The 26656-nt window shown below is 40.9% G+C and overlaps 1 protein-coding gene across 2 annotated transcripts in view; it reads left to right on the top strand.

Annotated features, from left to right (window-relative positions):
• Positions 1 to 1794: 1794 nt before the first annotated feature.
• The window catches only part of LOC112237284 (calcitonin gene-related peptide type 1 receptor), a 78791-nt gene continuing 53929 nt past the window's right edge, over positions 1795 to 26656 (top strand). Inside the window, exons 1-2 of one of the 2 annotated variants that reach the window (XM_024405884.2) lie at positions 1795 to 1964; positions 2160 to 2292. The gene's annotated coding sequence lies outside the window, so the exon portion shown is untranslated. Of the gene's footprint in view, positions 2293 to 26656 lie in introns of both variants that reach the window. The other variant, XM_042295222.1, reaches the window with a different exon arrangement.

Here is a 26656-nt window from a genome sequence, read left to right as displayed (position 1 = left end):
GGGTTGCATCGTCTGTGGGGGTATGCACTCACTACTGTAGGTTGCTCTTTATAAGAGCACCTACTGAAAAGGAATGAATAGACCAGTTCAGTTTTCATATAGAAATAAGTTGTATTTGCAAAGTATTTGAAGAAACTGGCACACACATAGTGCACTACATACCTCCATGGCTCTGGTCAAATGAAGGGCACTATGTAGGGAACAGATTGCCATTTCAAGCGCATCCCAGAACATGATTTTCTTTACTGTGTTAAATGAACATTGTGGCATCACTAATGAGCAGTGTGTATTAAAATAATCACTGGGAGATGATGTGCGCTAGTTAATTAAGGTTAATCTAATGATCTCTCAAAGACGTGAACCAACACTCCTCACATGCAGCAAAAGGGCAAAGTTCTTTTCAAAGTTGAAAGAAAAAACATCCATGAAAGATTGTTTGCCCGCCCCGTTCTCCCAAGTGGATTAACTGTCTGAGCGTTTTGAAAGTATCGCTGTTGTTTGAGATTTAGAGATGAATCTTAGAGATGACAAGACAATCATGCATTTCAGTTTAAAAAATAAGTCATAAATATGCAGCTTCACACCCCCATAGCCCCCTCTGTGTGAAGAAAAAGAAGAAGAAAAGAAGAAAAGAGGATGAAGGAATTAAAAAAAAAAAATTGTACGAGAAAAGGAAGAAGAAGAAAGATGGTGATGATGATGATGATTCCCAGGACAAAGAAAATCCTGAAGATGACTATAAAGATTGTGTTTGTTTATGCAGCCCCTCCTTTTTGCCTTTTGCCATAGGTAGGAGGACCATTAATTAAGAATGCTGCTTGTGCCTTGTGCCTTGAAAATCACAAATGCATCACCTCACTGAAAAAACATAGAATTATATACTGACCAAAAATATAAACGCAACATGTAAAGTGTTGGTCCGGTGTTTCATGAAGTGAAATAAAAGATCCCAGAAATGTTCCATATGAACAAAAAACATATTTCTCTCATTTTTTTGTGCACAAATTTGTTTATATCCCTGTTAGTTAGCATTTCTCCTTTGCCAAGATAATCCATCCACCTGACAGTTGTGGCATATCAAAAAGCTGATTAAACATCATGACCATTACACAGGTGTACCTTATGCTGAGAACAATAAAAGCTCACTTTAAAATGTGCATTTTTGTCACACAACACAATGCCACAGATGTCTCAAGTTTCGAGGGAGCATGAAATTGGCATGCTAACTGCAGGAATGTCCACCAGAGTGGATGCCAGATAATTGAATGTCAATTTCTCTACCATAAGCCGCCTCCAACGTCGTTTTAGATTGTCTGGGCCTGGCTCCCTAGTGGGTGGGATTGGCTCCAAAGTGGGTGGGCCTATGCCCTCCCAGTCCCACCCATGGCTGCACCCCTGCCCAGTCATGTGAAATCCATACATTAGGGCCTAATTCATTAATTTACTCATTAATTCATTAATTTATTCATTAATTAATTTTTCACTGATTTCCTCATATGAACCGTAACTCAATAAAATCGTTGAAATTGTTGCATGTAGCGTTTATATTTTTGTTCAGTATAGAATAAAAATATTAATAATTAGTTCAACATTTTCTCAATGAATCAATAGCCAATCAAAATGTTTTATAAGATAGCCTACCAGATCTACTGAGGAGGAAGATGATAGCAACAGCAATAATCAACCGGTGGGAATCTTCATTTCCATTGGGTTACACGTTTATTACCTGGATTGTCCTTTTCAAGACTCGTGCCCAGATCAGAGGACCAGTGAGAAGACAGAGCACAGTGAGATGCTCGCACCTCGTCATGCAGTGTGTTTAACAGAGTGCTGAAACCTACCGGGCAGTGACAATCCTAGGAGAAGCTCCGCCACATGCACCGTCTGCGAAACGCGAAGCGGCAGTTAGATGCACTTGGACTACCGGTTGGTGAACTGTCACAGAGTTAACGGCTACAGACGAGGTATTATCACAGCGAAAGCGTTAACCACGCGCCAGCCATAAAAAGTAGCCTTCATGACTGCAGTTCATTAAACAATGGCAATTGTCGCACTCGATTGATTTTATTATTATTATTATTATTATTATTATTATTATATCGAGTGGACAAATCTTATCCGTTTGAAAAAATATTGTAAATTGACATTTCGTTAAATAGGATCACGGACAATGGAAGACAGTTTCGGAACAAGCTTTTCGTCTACATAGGCTGCAACGTCGGGCTCCTCTGAAATACTTCACTATTGGACCCCGATTACTGAATTTCAATCTTTCAACCCAACTTTACCAAGGTAATAGCTTTCAATTATCTTACTGCATTTATTTAATCACTTTTGGATTCGTATTCTTATTTGTCTGTCACTATCTCTCACTCCAGTAATAAAATAACATCGCCCGCTAATCAAGAGTTATTGATGATAGTTCAATTTTGCAATTTTTACATAAATAAATTGCCCCCTTGTTTTCAGTTGCGCAGCTTGTGCTGAGCGGATGGCAGTGACCCATCGTCAACTCTGTGTATAATGTTGGGTGATATTTGGCAAGAATAAGATCATGGGAATAAAATATGTTATAAACACCAAAGAAACACAATGGGAAATATTTGATGATTTAGCCGTGACTATAAACGGGCATAGTGTAAGTGTATTTCAGAATCATATAGTCAATGGATGGCATATTTGCTTGACCATATCACGCAACCGGTCTCACACAATTTAACATGGTTTATAGGGCTGTGGCATGATTTATTTAATATAAAAATAACACAAAACAAATAAAATGCTGTGGAATGTAAAATGCATCGAGTTTTAGCATGTGTCATACCTTCCAAAACCCATCCCTGCCTAATAGACGAATGCTGTTGATACATATTCTGGATTTTTCTTTGAGCATGATATGCTGATGTAGGACACTTTCTCAAAGCTTATGTACAAAACATTGCTTAGCCTACCATTTCCCCTTCCCATACTGTATATCCACAGTTCCTCTCAGTGGTTTGGGCAGATTTAAGGTTTCATCAGTTCTGTGTCCTAGCAGTGCCATTTAGAGGAACACAAGATTTTACAAGACAATTCAAGTTGAGCATTAATATTATTAATGTGCCTAAAGCAGCACCACTTTTCCCTCATGAAGAGTGTGTGAATGAGATGTGGTGATTGTGTCTGGGGAGACAGTGGCTGTTATCAACGACAGAATGCTGGACCAAAAGATAAACACAGTGGACTACCAAGCTCTTGTGTAAATCAGAGTGTGGTATAGTATTAATTGTACCATACTGTGTCCACTCTGACAACTTGATGTGGACTTGTCATGACGGGACTAAATCTACTGATAACTGCCATGACAGAGCCTTAAACCGTTCCTCTTTTACATCAAATCTATACGTACAGAGAATCAGTAAGGCTACAAGCCAAATGGCACCCTATTCCCTACATGCTGCACTACTTTGACCGGGCCAGGGACAGAAAGTACCCAGGTGGCTATTGTGGCTATATCTGGATGGGATGCCTCGTTGAATCGATGAGTTCCATTAATGTAATCATGTTTAAGGAAATGTATTACTGTCTGTCTGTCTGTCTGTCTGTCTGTCTGTCTGTCTGTCTGTCTGTCTGTCTGTCTGTCTGTCTGTCTGTCTGTCTGTCTGTCTGTCTGTCTGTCTGTCTGTCTGTCTGTCTGTCTGTCTGTCTGTCTGTCTGTCTGTCTGTCTGCCTGCATGTCTGCCTGTCTGCCTGCCTGTCTGCCTGCCTGCCTGTCTGTCTGAACCGGTATTGATTTGAGACGGGCTGAGGGGCTATAAAAGCAATGTGCACAGATATAAAGGGACACTAGGACAGACAGAAACACACATACACACGAACACACAGGCCAATTGGAGCTCAGTTGCATATGTCTGGTTGCTCTTTCTATCTGTGAGATTGGGGAGTAATACACATACTGTAATAATACAATACTGTGTGATCAGTGATGAGTGGAGAGGCAGATATGCCCGACTGACAGGACAGCAGATAGAAGAGAGTCTGGAGAGCAAGGAAGTAGATACAATTCAAATGAAAGTTAAACCTTGGTGCTGTCATGTCCCTGGGATGTGCCCTGGGAAAATGCACACACACACACACACACACACACACACACACACACACACACACACACACACACACACACACACACACACACACACACACACACACACACACACACACACACACACACACAGACACACACACACACACACACAGACACAGACACACACACACACACACACACACACACACACACACACACACACACACACACACACACACACACACACACACACACACACACACATACAGACACACACACACACACACACAGACACACACACACACACACACACACACACACACACACACACACACACACACAGACACACACACACAGACACACATACACACACACACACACACACACACACACACACACACACACACACACACACACACACACACACACACACAGACACACACACACACACACACACACACACACACACACACACACACACACACACACACACACACACACACACACACACACACACACACACACACACACACACACACACACACACACACACACACACACACACAGACACACACACACACACAGACACACACACAGACACACACACACACACACACACACAGACACACACACACACACAGACACACACACACACAGACACACACACACACACAGACACACACACACACACACACACACACACACACACACACACACAGACACACACACACACACACACACACACACACACACACACACACACACACACACACACACACACACACACACAGACACAGACACAGACACACACACACACACACACAGACACACACACACACACACAGACACACACACACACACACACACACACACACAGACACACACACACACACACACAGACACACAGACACACACACACACACACACACACACACACACACACACACACACACACACACACACACACACACAGACACAGACACACACAGACACACACACACACACACACACACACACACACACACACACACACACACACACACACACACACACACACACACAACACACAGACACACACACACACACACACACACACACACACACACACACACACACACACACAGACACACACAGACACACACACACACACACACACACACACACACACACACACACACAGACACAGACACACACAGACACACACACACACACACACACAGACACACACACACACACACACACTGTCCCTCCTGCAGCCATTTCCGTTCTTCGATATTGTTTTTTGAATCCCAAACTGTAGCTTTAAATGAAATGTGATTGAAATGTGTTAGTTGTTGTGTGGACATTTTGTCCTTGGGCCTTTTGTGTACTGTAGCTTTTGTGTAAGACATGCTTTCGTGCAACTTCATCTTGAAGTGGTTTTCTAAAATATGTTTTCTCTTTTATCGACAGTAAAACATTTTACTGCGGGCTATGTCAAGACATTATCCAGCCAGAATGTGTTGAGTTTTCTTCCATTATAAAATACACAGTAGTGCATGAAGCTAGTGTGAGAGAATACAGCTTCCTTTTGGATACTTTTTCACACTGATGTGTGGATGCAGCTGCTCCCACAAACAATTAACATAACATATTAATGAAATGTATAGACACTGGGGGACCCTGAAGCATGCTTGGAGGACAACGCATAGAGCTAACGATGGCAGGATGTGAATATTACATTACAAGTATAATTGTTGCAATATGTGTGCTGTCAGGTCGAAATTAATGCATATCACTCATGTTCTTGAAGCAACATGATCAGCTGTCTTCGAACTACCGAAGACATTTTTAAGCTGCTGGAACACAAAGAGGAGCTGTTCTCTCTGAATCTATTTTGAATAGTGTTGGGTGGTGTGCCAGTTCTCCCCCCTCTACGCTGTTAACCATTTCCAGTGATTGAGCCCTGCTGTGTCTACCTAACGTTCAGTCCTATATACTACACTCCGGGATCAACTTTCCCTTAGGTATGCCCCTAGGATCAGCTTCCCCTCCCTCATTCCTAAAAAAAATGCTAAACTAACCCAAGATCAGTATCCCCCTGCTCTCCTATACACACTGTCTACCTATACTATACTGAACACCCGTCTGCATCAGTAGGTGGAGCTGATGTACAGTATAGTTGTGTGAGAGTGCTTTGATCACACTTGATCCTATGCAGAGCGTATGAGAGTAGATGTATAGGAGAGTAGAGATATAGGAGATTAGAGATATAGGCTGATTCTATTATGAGAGTAGAGATATAGGCTGATTCTATTTTAATTGTAATTTTTTAAAATTTCACCTTTATTTAACCAGGTAGGCCAGTTGAGAACAAGTTTTCATTTACAGCTGCAACCTGGTCAAGATAAAGCAAAGCAGTGTAACAAAAACAACAACACAGAGTTACACATAAGCAAACGTACAGTCAATAACACAATCAATAACTAAAATAAAATTGAAAAATCTATGTACAGTCTGTGCAAATGTAGAAAAGTAGGGAGGTACGCAATAAATAGGCCATAGAGGTGAAATAATTACAATTTAGCATTAATACTGGAGTGATAGATGTGCAGATGATGATGTGCAAGTAGAGATACTGGGGTGCAAAAGAGAAAGAGGGTAAGTAATAATATGGGTATGAGGTAGTTGGGTGTGCCATTTACAGATTGGCTGTGTACAGGTATAGTGATCGGTAAGCTGCTCTGACAGCTGGTGCTTAAAGTTAGAGAGGGAGATATAAGACTCCAGCTTCAGTGATTTTTGCAATTCGTTCCAGTCATTGGTAGCAGAGAACTGGAAGGAAAGGCGGTGTAGTGATATAGGCTGATTCTATTATGAGAGTAGAGATATAGGCTGATTCTATTATGAGTTTAGATATATAGGCTGATTCTATTATGAGAGTAGTGATATAGGCTGATTCTATTATGAGAGTAGAGATATAGGCTGATTCTATTATGAGTGTAGAGATATAGGCTGATTCTATTATGAGAGTAGCTATGTAGGCTCTGATTCTATTATGAGAGTAGAGATATAGGAGAGTAGAGATGTAGGAGAGTAGAGATATAGGCTGATTCTATTATGAGAGTATATATATAGGCTGATTCTATAATGAGTGTAGAGATATAGGCTCTGACTCTATTACGAGAGTAGAGATATAGACTGATTTTTTTTATGAGAGTAGAGATATAGGCTCTGATTCTATTATGAGAGTAGAGATATAGGCTCTGATTGTATTACGAGAGTAGAGATATAGGCTGATTCTATTATGAGAGTTGAGATATAGGCTCTGATTGTATTACGGGAGTAGAGATATAGGCTGATTCTATTACGAGAGTAGAGATATAGGCTGATTCTATTGTGAGAGTAGAAATATAGGCTCTGATTGTTTTACGAGAGTAGAGATATAGGCTGATTCTATTATGAGAGTAGAGATATTGGCTCTGATTCAGATGTAATGTAGTCCAATGAGGGAGTGGCATCTGTCTTTGGAAAGATTTTTATGCATTATTGTGATTTTACTTTGTGGCAGTTGATATTTGTGTAAGGTGTACAATTAATTAAAATATAAATGTCAGTAATGAGTTTGTTTTCATCATGAAAAGACCATGGACAACCTCAGAACCCAGCCAAGCCATTCTTCTCAAAATGCCATTTCTCCCAACAGTCCTACTTGAAGGCAATTTGCTTTTACAGCTATTTTCCTACTGTTGTTTCATTATTGATACAATGCACCCTAATGTATCTGTCATGTCTACTCCCACTCCCCCACTCTGGGGCTTGACGTTTACTAACAACCAGTCCTGGCAACCCATCACTACGTACACTTGGCAACCCCCATTACGCACTCCTGGCAACCCTCATTACGCACACCTGGCAACCCTCATTATGCACACCTAGCAACCCTCATTACACACACCTAGCAACCATCATTACGCACATCTGGACTTCATCATTACCCTGATTACTCACCCTTTATCTACTCCCTAGCATCACTCTTCAGGCAGTATTGGTTCTGTGTTCATGTCCAGACGCGTGCTTGTTTTGTATCGCTCTACGTTTGTTATTATTAATCTCGTCACCTGCTTCCTGACTCTCAGCATCATTGTTACGGTATCCAATCTAAAATGGTTATGATCAGTGAGCAGAAGACGTGTAGATGAACGGAGATTACTCCTTCATATAAATGAACTAAGCCATACATATGCTTGTGGTTAATTACATTTTATGTTCATTTGGGCCTTTGTGGAAATCTTTCTCTCTCGTTTATTAGGGATCGTCTCCCCTGCCCTTTCCAGACTATTACTTCCTCTCTGTGTCAATGTCATATCTCCCTTGATAGCTTTCTCGTTCTCTCCTGAGTAAAGGGCTCTAACCCTGACCATATTTATTTGACATTGTTTGTGGATAGAGAGAAGGAAGAGGAGAGGGTTTCTGTTAATGGAACGGTTCATCTGGAGAGAGCAGAGGGGATATTTAATGGCAGTGGTTCTCCCAACAACATTGGTTTTACTTTTGGATTTGAGTTAGTTAATGCACCATACTATTGGTATGTAGATTTCACTTAGAAATGTGAGGATTCAATTCAGCAAATTAGGAGAGCGCTGGAATACTGTTGAACCATGCATTGTTTCTCAGCCAGCCATGTTGTTACTCCTATGGCTATCTTCAATTTGAGCCAGATTATAGCTTCAGATATGATCACTCTTTGATGATCACTGACATTCAGTAGCATTTGGCATTTTTTGTATTTTATTAGGATCCCCATTTATTTGTATTTTTTTAATTTAACCTTTATTTAACTAGACAAGTCAGTTACGAACAATTCTTATTTACAATGATGGCCTACTCTGTTCAAACCCCGACGACCCTGGGTCAATTGTGCGCCGGCCTATGGGACTCCTAATCACGACCAGATGTGATACAGCCCATTAGCTGTTGCATAAGCAGAGTCTCCTCTTCCTGGGGTCCACATGAAACATGACATAATACAGAACATTAATAGACAACAACAGCTCAAGGACAGAACTACAACAATTTAAAAAAAAGCACATGTAGCCTACATATCAATACATACACACAAACTATCTAGGTCAGATAGGGGAGAGGCGTTGTGCTGTGAGGTGTTGCTTTCTGTTTTTTTAAACCGGGTTTCTGTTTTTTTGAGCAATATGAGATGGAACAGAGTTCCATGCAATAATGGCTCTATATAATACTGTACTCTTTATTGATTTTGTTCTAGATTTGGGGACTATGAAAATACCCCTGGTGGCATGTCTGGTTGAGTAAGTGTGTGTGTCAGAGCTGTGTGTAAGTTGATAATGCAAACAATTTGGGATTTTCAAAACATTTATGTTTCTTATTAAAAGAAGTGATGCAGTCAGTCTCTCCTCAACTCTTAGCCAAGAGAGACTGGCATGCATATGATTTATATCAGCCCTCTGATTACAATGAAGAGCAAGATGTGAGGCCTGACTGGTGCAGATGTTTCACACAGGTTAGAAGTCTGTCTGCAGATTGTTTGAGATCATGGTCATGGGGATTTAAACCGTAGATACAATCTTGGTTAATGAGCAGATGCTCTATGCGTCATACATCTACACATATCATAAGGATTGGATGAAAAGGGCACAACGGAACAGCTTCTGCTAAAAACTGAGGAAAACACTGACAGCATTGAATGCTTAGTTCTCATTCCAGCCGGAAGATCCACAGACTTGGCCTAGCTAGCAAAAAGGCTTCACCACTGTTTTACAATCAAAATATCACACAAGTCTCTATCAGAGAGACTGGAATAACTGTCTGGTTGAAAAGTATCATTTATACAGCTGTCATTTTCCTACGGACATTCCTTAACCGTTGTGAGACATTTATCATTTTGACTGATTTATGCTTCCCCCTTCTCAAGTTTCTCGGTCAAGACAGTCTCTCAATGGGAATTAATTGTTCTACTCCTGATTGATTGCGTTTCGCCTGGCGACCTATATTTAACTGTAACTTTGGTACAAGCAGCCTATAATGCTTAATTGTCATAAGATACGCCAGGAACAATCAACCCCACATTGGTTTGTTTTTCTTCTATTGATCATGAACCCTGGGGCCTGTCTGGGTGACTTCAAAGGAAGTATGCATCCCAAAAAGGCACCCTATTCCAGTGGGGTAGCCTAGTGGTTAGAGTGTTGGACTAGTAACCAGAAGGTTGCAAGTTCAAACCCCTGATCTGACAAGGTACAAATCTGTTGTTTCTGCCCCTGGAGAGGCAGTTAACCCATTGTTCCTAGGCTGTCATTGAAAATTTAACTGACTTGCCTAGTTAAATAAAGATAAAATATTGTGCACTAATTTTGACAAAGACCGATTGGGTTCTGGTCAAAAGTAGTGCACTATATATGGAATAGACTGCCATTTGGGAAGCAGCCGAAAAGGATCGATGTTCTCCGCTGTTTGACCTTCTCAATCTCCTGAGAAGGTTACAAAACAAAGTGGATACAGGAGAAGAGTAGGGAATTTTTGAGAAATGTTGTCAAATTTACAAAAATATAATTAAAACATTAAATATACTTGCACAATTGTATTCTTATCTAGGCTACTGTTACGTGAACACTGTTTACACCGTGTAATTGTCTCCACACATTTTTTTTATAATAACAATTTCCCCTTCTGAGGGAGGGGGCTTGGGGTTATACTCTATACTTGATACATGTATTGGTTTTAAATTGGTTAAAAACAATTGATTACATAATGCTATTGATTTCTACATTGCTGCGCTAACATGCATAAACTCAGCCTTAGATAACGATCTGTTGAGAGCTACCAATCACAATCAGTGGCGCACAGGCCCCGGCTACCGTTAAACAAGCTTGTCAGAGCAGTATAACGGCTTGGCTTGAGTTCTCAGTCCCTGAACCAGAGCATGCTCCTCAGTGAACTATTTAACTAGAGACCGAGGACTCATGATGAAATAACTAGTGTCCTGCAGCCAATTGGCCATGTCTGAAATCTGTCTTGCCTACTACTTACTAAAACTACGTACTGTGTACTAATCGTACTACATACTATTTAGAACGTACTGTTTTGTACAAATGTATGCAGTAAGCAACAAATATCAACATACTACTCCTCCATACTGAGAATGTGTCATCTGATGCACAATTGTGTTTATTCCCGCCATTCGTTAATTTCAGTAAAACGTGTCACCTCATGCGATTATCAGCTATTGTCAAATACAAGTGGGTCTCGAAAGACAATTATTTTCTTCAATAGTATGCAGCAGATTCTACTCGATGAAAAGGCCAGTTAGTATGATATCAGGCATTTAAAGCATACTAAGTTTTCAAAATTTCACATACTATAAAACGCTATATTTTCGCATACCCTAAATTAATACTCTTTAGAACGCAAGTAAGTGTATTTCGGACATGACCACTCCCCTTTCTGAAACGAACCCAGTACACTCGCTTTCTTTCCATCTCACCTACACTGCATCTCAGCAACTTGTTTTGTTCTTCTTTCGTTTGACAAAATGTTGGTCTGTTTGGTTCACATCACACATTTTTATATTTAAAACTCCAGTAATGCTATCTCATTAGCTACCAAAACTGTATCATTAAAGTTCTGCTGAAACGTTGAAAACTCTTTCAAAATGTCTGCCATGTCAGAGAGATAAAACCTTTGATTAAAATGAACTAGTTTACTCATGATGTTGATAGATAATGATACATCGGCTGCCTCTGCCTGTCTTTGACTTTCACTGCCAGGTTGGATGATGAGTGAGAGGAGAAAACCTTAGAAAAGCACATCACTCTGTCTTCGAGATGGAAAGGGAGGAAGGGAAAGAAGGGATTCTTGGGAAAGGTATTTTCTTCTGGTGATAACTAAAAGCACACACTAAAAAGAATGTGAGCAAGTTTTTCTGGACTTAAAAAAAGGAGTTTATCAAGACTCATGAGTTATGAACCACAGATGGATGATCATATATAGAAAGGCTTATTCTGAGCCACCTACGTGTCAACATACAGGGTTCTGGGTGCTACTGGCTTCTTCTCTTTGCTCTTCTATCAGTTATTTTATAGATCTTGACATGTTTTCATTTATTTGGATCTGTTGTACTACACAGTACTTTTGAAAGGTTTTGGAATCTGTATGGGTAGCTGGACAGGTATGACTGACAATAGTGAAGGTGAACGGGTGATCACAGGTCAGGTGACAGATACAAATGGAGGAGACTGAGGCAGGAATTCCTTTAACCACAAAGTCATATATTTACTGGGTAGTTTGTCTGTGCTGCATAACAAAGGAAACAGAATATCATGTATTAAATCAAGTCGGACCGCAGAGTGAAGGAAAAGCAGCCAACAAGTGCTCAGCATATGTGGGAACTCCTTTAAGACTGTTGGAAAAGCATTCCAGGTGAAGCTGGTTGACAGAATGCCAAGAGTGTGCAAATATGTCATCAAGGCAAATGGTGGCTATTTGAAGCATCTCAAATATAAAATATTTTGATTTGTTGAAATATGTTTGGGTTACTACATGATTCCATATGTGTTATTTCATAGGTTGATGTCTTCACTATTATTCTACAATGTAGAAAATAGTTTTTTTTTTAATAAAGAAAAACCATTGAATGAGTGGGTGTTCTAAAACTTTTGACTGGTATGTACATGTAATTTCGTTACATTTGAACAATATATCAATCGGATAATTGGCCTGTGATGATTTGTAGGGCCGTGATCATTGTCTATTGACATGACACAGTAGGTTTGAAGCGTGCCCTCCAAGGCGCGCTTCGCGGTAATAATTTATGGCCTGCTCTCCGGATAGCAACAGATGGTTCAGATGATTCAGTGGATTTACGTTGATTCGCGGACGCACAGAATGTCTGGATTAGACGGTGTTGGGGAAGAGAATTTAGCGAGGTCGGGCGCTGGCGATTTTCTCCTTTTAATGAGTTGAGATCTGTCGGACATTTCCACCTGACCTAAGTAAAGCGCCCTGGCCCAGCTGCGCAAGTGGTCATGAATTAAACGGCGATTCCACCAACTACATGTGTCTTTTCTACAACTTTATCACAGGCAGTGAAATAACTTAAAATAATTGGGAGTACGCTGTTTGCCATAATAGATGGAACGGCCATAGTCCACTTTTTTCATTAATCAGTTGTTATATGCTGTACTTTATATCAAAGAGAGTCAAATCATTTGAAAGAATTGGGATTACACTGTTTTTGATTTGCCATGGATTTTTTTAAACAAATAGTTTTTTCTAAATCACAAAAACTAATTCTAAAGTAATAGATTGCACATTCCCTAAGAACTCCAGGCAGAAACTCTAGAGCAGTTTATTAAATATTATTGTCAGCATATAAAACTTGGCCAACTCAAAACAAATGTGAGGACCGGCCTCAACGTGTCTGTGATCTATGAAGAGTACAAAACTCGGGTCAAATTTAGATTTACATTTTTCACTTGTGGCATGCTCACCCCAGATGCCAAGTTACAGACTCAGGAACAGGGAAGTGCTTTCATGTGGTTATCAACATTTTCCTGGACCATCCATCGAACAGTATATTTTAGAAAATGGAAGAATTAAAGGAGAACGTTTATTTACGATGTCTTAAAACGATAAGTGCTATTTTTACCAAGACAGTTGCAGAGTTGCATTATTACTATCTGAAATAAAGAAATACAAATGGGAGAGATAAGAAAAATGCACAGGCCTGATTATGAATACTTAAGAGCTTATGGCTGAAAAGGACGCATTGCCTTCTCTTCTAATCAATACAACACAACGGATGGCCATTCTTCATCATTAGTTTGTCCACTCAAACTTCCCAACAATGCTAAATAGTCCCAATTTGTTCTCATATACAGTATCATCAGAAACAAAAATGCTTTAAGACTGAATCAAATGAATAGCACCACAAAGGCACATCCTAAATGTAATCATTTCACAAACTTAGTTAAATCTGTGCAAAGTATCTCACATTAGACAGACCTGGAAAATTAGCTTACAATATCCACTGCAGATTGCTTTGCTACCCATAAAAAGCATTAGGCCACACCCCATTGTGTGATTAGTAAATCGTGGGGTAATTTAGACTTTACTTAGCTGTACAGACTCTTCCCTTCCTGCTCTCTAAATGGTTGCTATGAGGCCAGTTGTGGTAATGCTATCAGGTGGAGAGAGGGAGAGGGAGAGAGAAGGGGGCAGAGGGAAGGAGAGAGGGGGGGACAGAGAGAGAAAGAGACATAATATGCCATTTGAAATGTCTTTATTCTTTTGGAACTTTACTGTTAAATTTTTATTGTTTATTTCACTTTAGTTTATTATCTGTTTCCCATGCCAATAAAGACCATTGAATTGAATTGAATTGAAAGAGAGAGAGAGAGAGAGAGAGAGAGAGAGAGAGAGAAACAGAGAGAGAAACAGAGAGAGAAACAGAGAGAGAAACAGAGAGAGAAACAGAGAGAGAAACAGAGAGAGAAACAGAGAGAGAGAGAGAGTGTAGTGGACTGGACTGAATGGCTCACTGCACATTAAAGAAAATACCTAAGCCAGGCATTGATAGGAGAAGAGCTTCTGGTGAGATAAACCTTTGAGCCCACTGACTGTTCACGTAGATTAACCACAACAGAGAAAATCTTAAAAATACATCCCTTTAAAGACCATTAGTGTTTCCTTTTAACACTCGTTTGATAATGAAATAGGTTAAGACGGAATAGTGAGAGTAGATAGAAGTTAGGGTGGTTCCAGAAGTTAAACACCAGAGGTGGTTATTTCCCTAATTAGGGCTAGGCATGCAGTATTTCAAGAAAGAGAATTTTAAATGACCAAAGTGATGTTAATTACCTTTCATGTAAAGTCCCAGTGCTCATGGCTTAATTACATTCACATTTAATTATTAAAATACACCGGTATTTAACAATGTCTTGACTTAGCCCCTACATTAAAGTTTTTTAACTTTCAAACTCACACCAGTGCCTGGATTTGTATTTTTTAATGCCACTTAGCACCCATTTGTGGTTATAATTTTTCCTTTTGCTTTTAAATTATGATTCCCCTCCAAGAGCACCCTCTCTCTTCTCTGTATCACACCAAAACACGTGCAAGCCATTTTTTTTAAACGGAACACAATTCTGTTGATTGAATATTCCACAGCAACAACAACCTTTCTCATTGTGATGCGTTACTGTGAATGAGAACATGGTTCAGATTCCAGGATTAATCAGATTTCAGGTAAATAACCCTTGGGGATGTGCCAGAAGATGTTTCCCCCATGTAGTTCCTCTTACTTCATCAGTAGGGGTCGATATGACAGACTGCACTGCAGGGAATACAGCCACAAGCACCATAGAAATAAAATAGACACTAGAGTTGTTTTTCACAATCAAGTCAATGTGGATGCAGTGAAATTGCCATGGTCTGAGGGACATTTTTCCGTTCTAGTTATTATATTTCTATGGCTGGCACCATATTTTTCTTAATGATGGAATTAGATCCATTCAGGCACAATAAAACTGGGAAGAATGTCCTGCTGGTGCTGTTCATTCATGATTTGGGAAATATTTCAACGAGGCCATGTTCCAGGACTGGGAATGCCGTGTGACCGACGAATCTGCTATAGAAACTGGATCCTTTGTATTCTCAGCTAACAAAAACATTCCAAGAATCCTAATACGGCATGCAGATCAGATGACTGGGGATTCCTTTAAATAATGTGGTGTTGACTGTTGACACAACATGTGATTGAACATGTGGCAATTAGGTAAAAACAATTTTTTATGGACGTGATTAATGATGAGGATTAGTTGGCCAGGGAGAGGGTTCCAGTCCTTCTATAGTGACTCTGTCCCAACGGTGCCAATTTATTTGGCATTTAGAACTGTCTGTGTTGCCTAACAATAAGCAGAGCTACAGAACCAGAACCCCCTAGAGGCAGGCTACATTAACCCTTGTGTGGGGTTCATGTTTTTGTTATTCACCCAATGTTCGCGGGCCTGATGGACCCACAACATTATTGGGTTTCTAAAACAATACAGCCATAACAATTTACATAAAAAATACTTCATTCTTAGATGTTGACTTACATCAATTACAAGCAATATAGACAGCATACATGGTGAATATTTGACGTTTACCTCTGCTAGATCACATTCATCAATAAAAGCACTATTCATTTTTTTAAAAATGTGATTTTTGTAAACAAAAATCTATTATAATCAAGGCATGGGTGGAATAAATCTTGTTTATCTTGAATAAATATAAATGAAAAGGTTTTCTTCACTATTGATGTTTATTGCTTTGAACTGAACAAATTGGAAAGACAAATTTTACATACAGTATTTTATGGAAATGATAAATGAGCCCCATTGAACACAAATTAAGGCCGGTCTACACACCACATGACAGACAGAGTTTTACTGTGTGTGTGTGTTGCAAATGTATTTCTTACACTTGATGCATGTGTACTGTGTCTTCCTGTCCTTCTTGGGTCCACACACATCGCAGGGCTTCTTCTTGTTGCTACCGGCTGCAATCTAGAATGATGAAAACACTTAGTTCAGGAAATGTACTAACATCTTACTCACATATGTAATTACAGCAGGCCAAGTTAGGAGAGTCAGACACACACGCAACAAAATCACTCACACTTACTTCCGGTATTGGAGTTGTTGGTTCTGGGGTCGGGCGGATGGGGCACCAGCATCCTCCTCACGGTGGCTGCAGAAGCTGGGGTCGTTGGGATACGTTGCCTCCTCTGGATTTGAGGCCTTGCCCAGCTCCTCGAGAAAGAGCCGTCTCCTCTGGAGTTTCCCTCTGTTCCAATCTGGGTTCAACGCCACCCAGGTGACAAACGTGTTGTACCTTGGTTCTTCTCAGGGGCTCCTCCATCTGGCTTGCCCATATACACTTGCAAGTAACGTTGGGCCCAGGGTTGTAAAACAGGGGTAGGCTGTCCACCCACTTGTCCCACACTGACCTGATTGCAGCTACAGTAGCTTGTCTCTCTGCCGCCGAGCTGGTCTGGTGTCTCGGTTATCGAAGCGGATAATCCTGGAAATAATGTGGAAGACATTGTTGCATGGAAAAGTTATCTGCCAGTTTCTGCATCCCACAGGTATTCGGTGGAATCCCCATTGGATCTGAAAACAACAGCAAGGATAAGAACCCCAAAGTATGCATATAAATGAGTTTGGTCCATCTCCTTCCATCTCTCTCCAAAAACACATCTTCCTTCCAAATTAATGCAGTTCAGAATGATTTTCTGGATGGTGTTTGTGATGAACAGTTCAAAAGAAGACATTATGTCCTGTACATGAGTAACCACCATCCTCGTCAGCCCTGGTTGCATCCTTATCACATTGGCAGCCATGCAGGGTGGCTCATGCCTTGGGCAAGAAGACCATTCAATTTCCAAATGTTTTGACATTCATATTTCTCCTCCTGCAGGCTGCTGATGAGCTGGTTGCTGAAAGGCTGGTCCTGGGGCTGGCTGCTGACGGGCTGGTCCTGGGGCTGGTTGTTGACGGGCTGGTCCTGGGGCTGGTTGCTGGCAGGCTGGTCCTGGGGCTGGTTGTTGACGGGCTTGTCCTGGGACTGGCTGCTGACAGGCTGGTCCTGGGACTGGCTGCTGACGGGCTGGTCCTGGGGCTGGTTGCTGACGGGCTGGTCCTGGGGCTGGTTGCTGACAGGCTGGTCCTGGGGATGGTTGCTGACAGGCTGGTCCTGGGACTGGCTGCTGACAGGCTGGTCCTGGAACTGGCTGTTGGCTGCTGACGGGCTGGTCCTGGGACTGGCTGCTGGCTCCTGACAGGCTGGTCCTGGGACTGGCTGCTGGCTGCTGACGGGCTGGTCCTGGGGCTGTCTGAGGGTCAAACTCATCCTCTTCTTCCAACTCACTGTCAGACTCTGAATTGACAGAGACATGATCCTCATATTCTGAAAATTCTTCATCTTCCACAGTGGAAGACGTTCCTTCCACACTAGCTTCTCTCTCTGCAAAAATGATTTCTAAGGCCCTATGACCAGAGATCATTTTGCCATACTGATTGATTATGGTAAGGAGCCACACCTGCAAAGCTTTTTTTATTTGTTGTCCCTCCCCCAATTTGCACCTGGCTGGGGTAGAGTATGGGAAAATACTGCATTTTTTACAATGTATCGAATCTATCAAATAATGTATTGTAATAACATTGTGCAGGTTCCTGTAAAACATTGTGTAGTTTCACACACTACAAAGGGTAAAGAGACCAAGAAAAGCGGGAGACAGGCAGAAAGCCAGGGAGACAGACAGAAAGCCAGGGAGACAGACAGGTTATTAGTGCTATGTTGAAACAGCAGGCCTAGGGAGGAGGAAGATGGAGGAACACAGCAGACCTTTTTGTTTCATTTTTACTTGTTTTCACCTACACACACACACACACACTTTTATTACCCTCGGGTCCAGTGTGAATGAAAGGAAAATGTGTTCTTTTACATGTTCTTCACAGAATTATTTTCCTTCAGTAAACATTGAAAATGGGTCCCACAGACCCAAACAAGGGTTAACAGTTTGGGACCATTTTTCTCCCCAATTTTCAGTCTGATCGCTGCAACTTCCAACAAGCTCGGGAGAGATGGAGTCATGTGTCCTCTGAAACATGACCTGCCTAACCACACTCTTTAACACCCGCCAGCTTAATCCGGAAGCGTTGGAGGAAACACTGTTCAACTGGAAACCAGGGTCAGCTCACAAGCAACTGGCCCGACACAAGGAGTCGCTAGAGTACGATGAGCCACGTAAAGCCTCCACTAACCCAGTTATTTAGAATATCACATTTTCAGTGATATTCTCATTTTTAGTGCAATTTATTGTAATACTTTAAAATCTGCTAACAAAGCTATGATTTTTGCCATAAAAAATTACACACAAAAAAAAGTTAATATAAATGGTTTATTTTAGCTTTACATCTTTAAATTATTTTGCTAAATCAAAAAATGGTAGTAAAAAGAAAAGGAGATGGTCGACATCAGAATCACAGCTGAACTGTAGCTGCCTGCAATAGTAGCATCCTATACACCTTTCATGTCGCTGTCATTTCTGAAGGAAACTGGGTGTAACGGATTTGAAACGGCTAGCTTAGTTAGCGGTGGTGCGTGCTAAATAGTGTTTCAATCGGTGATGTCACTTGCTCTGAGACCTTGAAGTAGCTCCCCTTGCTCTGCAAGTGCAGTGGCTTTTGTAGAGCGATGGGTAACGATGCTTCGTGCGTGACTGTTGTTGATGTGTGTAGAGGGTCCCTGGTTCGCGCCCGGGTATGGGCGATGGGACGGTCTAAAGTTATACTGTTACATTAGGAATACGTTTATCACACTGAGTTAAGGCTCCCTTCTCTGGCTGTCCCTGAAAATAATCAAAGCTGGAACAATCGTACAAAAATACTGTTCAAAAATAAATGGAAAGAGAAAAAGAGAGACATCTATAGAAAGAGTGAGACAAAGAAAGACATAGACATCGACATGACGGTCAGGGAACCAACAAAACAATGAGATGATCACAATGAGATGATCACCTACACATTCATCTGGATTCCCTGCAACCCAACAGCTGCCTTTCGCTTCTTCACCCATACCTAATTTCTGACTGCCATAATGTTCTCATGTTCTTGTAGGGTGGCAGGTAGCCTAGTGGTTAGAGTGTTGGACTAGTAAATGAAAGGTTGCAGGATCAAATCCTTGAGCTGACAAGGTAAAAATCTCTCATTCTGCCCCTGAACAAGGCAGTTAACCCACTGTTCCTAAGCTAGCATTGGAAATAAAAATGTGTCCTTAACTGGCTTGCCTAGTTAAATAATGGTATATATATTGCTGAGGCTGTTGGGTTTGTGAGGCATGATCACTCATTTGCATAAGAAATCATTTTAGAATGTCTTCTGTTTTGTCTTTGTGATATTTATAATGTATGTGTTAAATATATTTGCATGGTATGAGACATGAACAATTGTAGTTTTTTTTATGGTACACAAACAATATTATGTGGGGTTAATCTTGTTTTCAGAGAGAAAAACTAATTGTTCTTCGTTACAGGAAATGCATTATTAAATCAACTTTTTTTCTCAGATGGAAGGCATGGGGGGAAAGAAGGCCATAACAGTATTCCTCTTCCCCATTAAGGTTAGTCAGTGTGTAGCTTATCCCTTGGCTGCATTGTATCATGGAAGACTGACATCCCCCTGGAGTCCCCATTGACTTCACTGGGCTCTATGTCTGGGATGTGCTTTTCCTGTGTCTGCTTCTCTGCTCTCACAGAGCTTGTGTCCCAAATGGCACCCTATTCCCTATATAGTGCATTACTTGGTCAAAAGGAGTGCACTATCAAGGAAATAGGGTGCCATTTTGGATGTAAGCAGAGCTATTTCTGGCAGTTTATCGCCTCCTACCAGCTCTGATTTATCGGACTAATGTTGGTTCCATTCACCAAGCGCTGCACTTCCCAAAGCTCTTAGAAGCTCCCTTTGTGCACCTATAATTCTCCTAGAGTATATCTGTGCTCATTCTCTTTGATCTTTTGAACCTCTAGCACCAAAGAACCTCCCTAGATTGAGTTTTAGGATTTGGATATTTGAACTTTTTGGCCTTCCACCTAGTCCACAGATCTATGATCTCTCCTAGATTCTCAGCTTTTGACCCTGAGGGTTTATCTTGATGCACCTTATAATTCAGTTCTAAGTTTTTTTTAAAATACTGCAATATTGTGTGATATATAGGCATGAAAAATTGGTACACTTGTATATCTTTTTTTGAGCTGGACAATAATCAGGATTATTTCTGCTTGTGTTTTCCCCTTCACTACCTAGAGAGCCCATAGCTCTGGCAGTAATATTCAACATGTCACTTTGGATCTGTCCTCCACTGTCTGCTTTAGGTGAATAGAGGAACAAATGTCACTCACTGACAGATGAGATGTATGTTGGTGAAAAAGTCCAAGGAAATCAACAAACTCAGTATAAACAGAGCGAAGGTAGACTAGATGAAAGGACTTGTTATTCTCCCCCTTAAAATAGCCCTCAGCCCTCATTCAAACGTAGATATCCTCATAATTGACCTAAAATCAAGGACTTTTTAGTCCCTCCAAAATACCTATTAAACAATGGTGGAGAAGGGCCTGAAATCAAGGTATTTAAACAACACAACATCAGTCCAGGGATAAACAAAATGTCAGAACTGTCAGGAGAGAATCTGCTCATCGGAGAGAAAAGCACTGTTGTTCCTTTAATTGAATTACATTTTCTGTTTGTTTCCCTTTGTCGATGTCAAAGAGCAGACAACTGTGAAAATAGCGAGTCAATTACTGGATATTTGACAGCAATCACCACCCCAGCAAAGCTGCATGCCTTCATTGCCTTGCAGTAGAGCAAACAAATCAGGGATGTCCAGATCATGCTAGCATTACTACCCACAGGGCTGGAAGCAGAGTGGATTTAGAAGAAGTGGAGTGTATGATTTAGAGATGGCTGACTGTCTGCAACAGCTCTTGGATTGAATCCTGATAGAAAAATGTGTATTGGTCCGAGACCATAGTTTAACAGTCTGGTCTTGCAGGTAGTTGGAGTTCATGAGTGAGGACTGTTATCCTGGTGAGATACTGTACACTAGAACTGGGTTTCAAATACTTTATCTGTGTCTGTTTGAGCTTGCCTGGCTTAATAAACAAACAGGAAAGTCCCAAAAACTGCTAACCCTTCCCATATGGCACATCAGGCAGACTCAAGAAAACGCTCAAAGTTTTTGAATATATTCTGTTGAAACATTTGAAACCCAGGTCTGCGATATACATGGTGTTTTCATCCATATTGTAACTCTCCATGTACTTCCAATGTTTTCAACATCACAGAAACATATGACTGTAGTTCTGTCTGACCTGTGAATGAACTAGCATGTTGGTTCCAGTTATTTGTTATAATGCCTTTCCTCTCTATACTGGTGTTAGGATATTATATACAGTATACAGTTAAACAATAGAATGGGTTGAATCTCTGTGTAGCAGCACCACTGTCTAATGAATTCCCAGTATGTCACATGACTTAGTTCCAGTACAAAGATAGATAGTGAGGAAAACATCCCCAAATAACTGTCAATCTTCCTCTTTATTCAAACATCTCCTCTGCGTCCCAGGGGTCCCAATGACATTAGCATAGGATACAATGACACACATGTAAATCAGTCTTCAGAGATGTTAGAGCAGCAATCAGCCAGACCTGTATCCCAAATGGCACCCTATTCCTAGCTTTGGTCAAAAGCAGTGCACTATGAAGGGATTAGGGTGCCATTCAGTCAAACGTTTGGACACACAAACTCATTCAAGGATTTTTCTTAATTTGTCTTATTTTCCACATTGTAGAATAATAGTGAAGACATCAAAACTTTGAAATAACACATGGAATCATGTAGTAACCAAAAAAGTGTTAAAACAAACCATAATCTATTTTAAATTTTAGATTTTTCAAAGCTAACTTGATGACAGCTCTGGACACACTTGGCATTCTCTCAACCAGCTTCACCTGCTTTTCCAACAGTCTTGAAGGAGTTCCCACATATGTTGAGCACTTGTTGGCTGCTTTTCCTTCACTCTGCGGTCAACTCATCCCAAACAATCTCAATTGGGTTGAGGTCGGGTGATTGTGGAGGCCAGGTCCTCTGATGCAGCACTCCATCACTCTCCTTCTTGGTCAAATAGCCCTTAAACAACCTGGAGGTGTGTTGGGTCACTGTTCTGTTGAAAAACAAATGATAGTCCCACCAGGTGGGATGGCGTATCGCTGCAGAATGTTGTGGTAGCCTTGCTGGTTAAGTGTGCCTTCAATTCTAAATAGATCAGAGACAGTGTCACCAGCAAAGCACCCCCACACCATCACACCTCCTCCTCCATGGTGGGAACTACACATGCCGAGATCATCAGTTCACCTACAGTTGGAACCAAAGATCTCAAACTTGGACTCATCAGACCAAAGGACAGATTTCCACCAGTCTAATGTCTTATGGTAATTTCTTGTACAGGCTTTCTATGGTCAGGACGTGCTATTGGACTGCAATTTCTGAGGCTGGTAACTCTAATGAATGTATCCTCTGCAGCAGAGGTAACTCTGGGTCTTACTCTCCTGTGGCGGTCCCCATGAGAGCCAGTTTCATCATAGCTCTTGATGGTTTTTGCGACTGCACTTGAAGAAACTTTCAAAGTTCTTGATATTTTCCGAATTGACTGACCTTCATGTCTTAAAGTAATGATGGACTGTTGTTTCTCTTTGCTTATTTGAGCTGTTCTTGCCATAAGATGGACTTGGTCTTTTAACAAATAGGGCTAACAGGTGGTATACCTGTACCTTGTCACAACACAACTGATTGGCTCAAACACATTAAGAAGGAAATAAATTCCACAAATGAACTTTTAACAAGACACACCTGTTAATTGAAATGCATTACAGGTGACTACCTCATGAAGCTGGTTGAGAGAATGCCAAGTGTGTGAAAAGCTGTCATCAAGGCAAAGGGTGGCTACTTTGAAGGAGCTCAAATATAAAATATATTTTGATTTGTTTAACACTTTTTTGGTTACTACATGATTCCATATGTGTTATTTCATAGTTTTGATGTCTTCACTATTATTCTACAGAAAAAAAGTAAAAATAAAGAAAAACCCTGGAATGAAGGTGTGTCCAAACATTTGACTGATACTGTAAATAAAAAACCTCAGTGTATTTCAGGACAGCTGTTAATGTCCAAATATTTTTTGAGAGGAGATGGAAAGATGGAAGAAGCTGGCTAATTTTAAGATATTGCCTCACTCTAAAACTGAGTGCTTAAAGGTTCTATCTGCAGAGCACACAGACAGGCGCGTAAGGAAGCTTATATGTGTGAGTTATGACAGGGTGGACTGGGAGTTTACGACACCCGACAGAATTCCATGTTGTCACATTCAAAGTGTTGAGGGAGGAAATACTGGACGATTCTCAGCAGGCGCCCCCACAAACATTAAACCTCCGTTATAAATAGTTCCACCTAATGCTGCCTAAGATGGGCCTTAGATCCAAAACACGGTCCAACATGGCCTTCTCCTGTTAAAGCATCACTCAAACCTTTTTTGTATTGTATCCATATTCACTTGTTCACTCCCCTTCCCTAGCTCTGATGTCCTGTATTTAAGAGGCTCACCAGATAGTGAAGGCTTAGTATTGAAGAGGCTCTCCAGATAGTGAAGGCTTATTTTGAAGAGGCTCACCAGATAGTGAAGGCTTAGTATTGAAGAGGCTCACCAGATAGTGAAGGCTTATTTTGAAGAGGCTCACCAGATAGTGAAGGCTTATTTTGAAGAGGCTCACCAGATAGTGAAGGCTTATTTTGAAGAGGCTCACCAGATAGTGAAGGCTTGTTTTGAAGAGGCTCACCAGATAGTGAAGGCTTGTATTGAAGAGGCTCTCCAGATAGTGAAGGCTTGTTTTGAAGAGGCTCACCAGATAGTGAAGGCTTGTTTTGAAGAGGCTCACCAGATAGTGAAGGCTTGTTTTGAAGAGGCTCACCAGATAGTGAAGGCTTATTTTGAAGAGGCTCACCAGATAGTGAAGGCTTGTTTTGAAGAGGCTCACCAGATAGTGAAGGCTTGTATTGAAGAGGCTTTCCAGATAGTGAAGGCTTGTTTTGAAGAGGCTCACCAGATAGTGAAGGCTTATTTTGAAGAGGCTCACCAGATAGTTAAGGCTTGTTTTGAAGAGGCTCACCAGATAGTGAAGGCTTGTATTGAAGAGGCTTTCCAGATAGTGAAGGCTTGTTTTGAAGAGGCTCACCAGATAGTGAAGGCTTGTTTTGAAGAGGCTCACCAGATAGTAAAGGCTTACATTGTAGAGGCTCACCAGATAGTGAAGGCTTACATTGTAGAGGCTTACCAGATAGTGAAGGCTTGGTTTGAAGAGGCTCACCAGATAGTAAAGGCTTACATTGTAGAGGCTCACCAGATAGTGAAGGCTTACATTGTAGAGGCTCACCAGATAGTAAAGGCTTACATTGTAGAGGCTTACCAGATAGTGAAGGCTTACATTGTAGAGGCTCACCAGATAGTAAAGGCTTACATTGTAGAGGCTCACCAGATAGTGAAGGCTTGTTTTGAAGAGGCTCACCAGATAGTAAAGGCTTACATTGTAGAGGCTCACCACCAGAGCACTTGACGCTGCCTGCCTCTTCCTCCCTGTATTCCATTCCATTGTGTAGAGAATAAAAGCTGCTCTCACAGTGAAGGGTGCTCCTTCTCAAGAGCAGAATATGAGAGGATAGAGCTGGCATGCATCTCAAATGGCACCCTATTCCCTATTTCAGGGAGCACTAGGTGGTAGGTAGCCTAGTGGTTAAGAGCGTTGGGTCAGTAACCAAAAGGTTGTGGGTTTGAATCCCTGTACTGACCAGGTGAAAAACTTTCCACTGTGCCCTTGAGCAAGGCACTTAACCCTAGATACATTGGATAAGAGTGTCTGCTAAATGGTTGCCCATATGTAAATGATCAACTAGATTCATCTGCAGACTGTTTTTTAACTTTTATTGAGTGGATGGTCGGTGGGCCAGAACATATTTACATATCATTTGTAAACTGCAAATTGACCGCAAGAAGCCCAAACAGATATGATATTTGAATAAAACAATCATTTCAAACGGTGCTTACACATGTATATGATCACGTGTCTCTGTTATGCGTGGGAATACTAGGGGGAACAGATTTCTTAAAGTAAAATCACAATCGCTGATTTCCCTGTGTTTTTACAGTTTACTGGCGGGCCACCAGTTGAGGAACCCTGCCCTATATAGGGTACAAGTTTTGAATAGAGTAAAAATTAGGGCACTATAAAGGGAATAGGATGCCATTTGGTACACAGCTCTGGTCTGCTCATGCAGGGATTAACCTCCTGTGCTCTGTTAGAATAACTATAGGAGAAGGTACTGGTAAATACATTGGGTTACAGCTCAATAGCTTTTATATGGAATTTGTATTTTTCATTGAAGAAAATGGGCTTAAAAACGTTATTGGACAAGATAAGTATTATTTCAAGGTTTGACCAATGGGACGAAAAATGCTGTCTGTCTCTTTGGATGCCTGGATACATGTGTTTATCCATTGCTGATAGGATAAGGGGTTACTGAGCTTTTTTATCCAAGCTGGTCTTCACAATAACAACATTGTTGAAATAACTTTTTTTATTTATCTACTCAGGTGTAAGCCTGCAGCTCAAAAGTTAAACAGTTAAACAATAAAAATGTCTACATCCAACACAGGCAGGAGATTATGGCTGTGTATTAGCTAGAATGTTTAACTGAAACAGTAACAAAGCTACTTGCCGCCCGTTTAGCTGAAAAGCTAAGGGATATGGTTGGAGAAATGTAACCACTCTCAAATTCATATTTACAAATATAAACACAAGGACTGAGCATCCATGATATAACATCATGTATAGTTTTAACCATGTTTTGAGGCTATACAGTATTTGTTTACATAAACAATGTTTACAAACAAGCTTATATTTTGGGTTCTGATGGTGTATGACTGTTGATCTAAGCTCA

Source organism: Oncorhynchus tshawytscha, linkage group LG13 (genome assembly GCF_018296145.1).
Source record: "Oncorhynchus tshawytscha isolate Ot180627B linkage group LG13, Otsh_v2.0, whole genome shotgun sequence".
NCBI classification, from domain to species: Eukaryota; Metazoa; Chordata; class Actinopteri; order Salmoniformes; family Salmonidae; genus Oncorhynchus; species Oncorhynchus tshawytscha.
This window is presented reverse-complemented; position numbering and strand designations above follow the sequence as displayed.